At 28.6% G+C, this 3,962-nt stretch overlaps 1 protein-coding gene across 1 annotated transcript in view; it reads left to right on the top strand.

The window, feature by feature from the left end:
- The window catches only part of LOC117179023 (protein disabled), a 21,940-nt gene that overhangs the window by 9,259 nt on the left and 8,719 nt on the right, over positions 1–3,962 (top strand). The window lies entirely within an intron of this gene.

Consider the following 3,962-nt stretch of genomic DNA (forward strand, 5'->3'; position numbering starts at 1 on the left):
CGTGCAAAATGATCAAATAAAAATCCAACTCTAACCAAAAATGCCTTCGACATATTGGGCAGTATAAGCCTGTGACAACATTTCAACACTGAAATGTTTTTTTTAAATAATAAATTCAATTAAATTATTCATTAAAGTTAAGTTTAAAAAATCTTTTAAATCACTAGAAATATGTTAAATCCTCGAAGATTTAATAAAATCCTTTAAATCTAAGTTTCAACCAAAAATAACGAATTTCAAATAAAATATATTAATTTTTAACCAAATAGTTTAATTTTTAACTTTTAATGATCAATTTTCAATTAAAAATTTTAATTTTAAACCAAGAATGGAATAGTCATATTTTCATTTAAAAAAATTAATTTTTAACATAAAAACAAACCAATTTTTGACCAAATTGTTGAATTTTCAAACTAAAAATAACAAGTTTTAACCAAAAATAAAATAGTTACATTTTTAGTTAGAAAAATTCATTCTTAACCAAATGGGTACATTTTTAATCAACGAAATGAATTTGTAACTAAAAACATAACAGCAAACTTTTCAACGATAAAAAATCAATTTTCAACCGAAAATTATGGATTTCCTTATTGGGTAAAGCGAAAAAAACGTGAAAGAGGAGAAGTTTCTTTAAAAGAGTGTCAAGAGGAGGTAAGAGAAAAAAGTGTAAAGTCTGAGATATGAAAGTGGTTAAAAAAATTAATAAGTTATTATTGAACTGTACCGTTACAGGCTTATTTTTCACAAAAATCTCAAACTTTATTTAATGTTATCATCAGGAAACGTACTAAACCTTCAAATGTTCAAAATCGTAAGAAATACTTTAAAGAATATTCACTTAATTTATTTTCCAAATAAATGTGTTTAAATCACGTAAATCTTTAAAATGATTGGAAGTTGTATGAAATGCTGTAAAGAGCATGAAATTCATTAAATACCTCGAAATCTTTAGAAGTCCTACAAAATGCCTTTAAATTTCTTAAAAAGTAGTATATCATTCGAAACTCATTAAAATTTTTCAAAATAATTAAAAACTTTGAAATCCTTTGAAATTTTGTAAATTCCTTTATGTATCCTCTGAATTTGATGAAATACGTGGAAATCTCTTAAAATGCAATTTAAAAATAATTGCAACATTTTTGAAAATCTCTGGCAGTTATTGAAATCTGTAGAAATACATTGACAACTTTTTAAATCCAGCGTTAAGTAAAAAAAATCATTCATTTATAGTTTCACTATTTTTTGCATAATTTATTTTAATGTTTTAACATTGTTTAACATATTAAATAGTTTAATTTTATACGACGCTGTTAAACTTTCAAGAAAAATGATGAATTTTTATCAAAGCAGCTGACTTCTCAACTACAACAGTTTATTTTCAAAAAAAGTTTGCGTTAAAAAAAAAAGAATTCTTAACCAGGAAGATTCCATTTCTACCAAAAAAGACGAATTTTTGACCAAAGAGATGAATTTGCTGCTTGATTACAAGCTAGATTTGGAACACTTTCAGTTAAAAAACTAAAATTTAAAAAAAAAAAAGAAAGGAATTTTCACAAAAATAGTTTAATTTTTAATCAAAGGGATGAATTTCTAACAAAAAATATACATCTAAAAATAAGATTGAATTTCAATAAGAGAGTTCCACTTTCAACCAAGGACTTGAATTTTGAATCCAAAATTTTTCCTACCAAACTGAATTTTTAACCAACCGAGGTGAAATTTTAACAAAAAATATAAAAGTAGACATTTCAACAAAAAAAAAAAGAACTTTTATGAAGAATTACGATGTTCTCATTTGGTTAAGCGAAAAAGCAAGAAAAAGAGGAAGTTTCTTAACATCATGGGGGAAAAGAGAAATTCCTTCAAAAAGTAAAAAAGTGAGAAAAAGTGTAAAGTTTGTAATATAGAAGCGATTTTGAAACATTTTAAATTGATTATTGATCTTTACTTTGCCTGACATTGATAACATAGTGTATGGATGGCCCTTAAGGATTTAATTGAAGCTGAAGAAGGATAAAAATAAATATCAAGCTTTTCTAAACCTCTCTCTGAATTTAAACCCCAATAATTATTCGACAAGAAGAAACAAGATTCCCTTGTTTTAGGTTTGATCGTCGAAATCTAATTGATCGTGAATTCGAGGCAGCTATTCGCATTTATTCGACCAGATGTAAATCGATCTACCCTGTGGACGACTTAATTCGGTTGGAACTATCGCTGTTATATCGCTCAAGCCCCTCACAACACAAATTCGATTTGATTCTCGTGTGTTATGTACGTGATTGCATTTAGCATCAACTTGCCCATGATATCCCATGGACCACATAGGGTGACGTATAGTGGCTACTGGCTAGACAATAAGATTTTGAATGATGCTGCACACCAGGAGAAAAACGGATCTGCAGGATCCGTAACAGGTTTCTGAGGAGAAGTGAGCTCAAGTGACACCAGCTGTTGTACTTGTTTCATCAAGTGTATAACTGTATAGATTTCAAAATAATTTCCAATCACTAAACTACTTTATGAGCGAAAGACTGGACCACATTATTCACTATTGGAAATGACAGGACAAATTTAGATTTTTAGCAAAACAAAGACATTTTTCTCAATTCTTAGTAATTATTTGTTTGAGGAATCTGTATTATCATAAGTGAATGACAAAATGTCTTAACATCTTTTCAGACTAGATGGAGCTTCCGATTTTTGGTCAGGTGCTTTTCCTTTAAGCTACTACAGGAATCGAAAGAAGAATCCTCTCTCAGAAATACAGGCATTATTTTTATTAAATGTAATTTAAAAAATGTTTCATTTATAGCTATATCTAGCCTGAAAAGACGTTAAGAATTTTTTATTCTCTGATGATAATGCAGATGTTGTCAAAAACTTGACTTGCAACACCTGGCAAAATAATCCGCGTATTTCTGAAAACGGAATCTTCTTTTAAGGTTCTGCTACGAGTGGGTCGCGTCGCCAGATTCCTACCTTATCAACACTTCTTTTATTTCTCAACTTATTTGCACAAGAAGCGCCACATCGAGTTGAAAATTTAGAATAATAAATAAGAAGCACTAAGAACTGTGGGGCTGGTCCTAAAATTTTAATAATTATGGAAAAAGCAAAAAAAAATTATTTACAACAAAAAACTTTTTTTCTAATTATACAAATTTAGGACCAGACCCACCATTCTTAATGCTTCTTATTTAGTATCCCAAATTTTCAACTCAATGTGGCGTTTCGTATGAAAATAAAATAGAAAATAAAAAAAGTGTCGGTAAGGTAGGAATCTGATCACGTGACCTACTCATCACATGGCCCTAATCTCTCTAGTAGCTTAAGGGAAAAGCACCCGATCGGCAATCGAAAGTTCGGTGGTTCGATTCCCAGCGGAGCGAAGGAGAAGATGTTTTTTCGCAAAAAATTTAACTGAAAAAATTATTTGTTTTAACTATTAAAGGATCTTCGCTGCAATTATTTTCAGGAGATTTATATTTTTTCCTAGAAAAAACGTATTAATTTTAGTTTGATGTCCACCATAGTTCGTGTAAGGGGAACTTGCATCCTTTAGAATTCTTTGGATTAATTATCCTCTCAGTAGTTGGTACTTAACAAACTTGTAATATGCCAAAGTAATAAGATGCACTTTTCATAAATTCTCGAGAAATAGAAATTGCGGGTAATTTCCCCAGCTGGAAAAGAATTAGAGTCTCCCTTTTCCAGCTCGAAAAATTAAGATTAAACAAAATGTACAAACATTTGTAATGTCTTTAATAAACCAATTTATTGAATCTATTGTAAATTTAATGCTAAGTAAAGTAATTTCTTATTGTTACTATTCTAATATTAAAAAAATAATCAACTTTTAAATGTCAAAATTATTTAAGAATTAGTGAAATTCATTAAAATATTTTAAATCTATAAATAAGTAATATAATTGAAATCTTCGATCTAGTCAAATATCTTTT

Source organism: Belonocnema kinseyi, chromosome 8 (assembly GCF_010883055.1).
Source record: "Belonocnema kinseyi isolate 2016_QV_RU_SX_M_011 chromosome 8, B_treatae_v1, whole genome shotgun sequence".
In the NCBI taxonomy this organism is placed as follows: Eukaryota; Metazoa; Arthropoda; class Insecta; order Hymenoptera; family Cynipidae; genus Belonocnema; species Belonocnema kinseyi.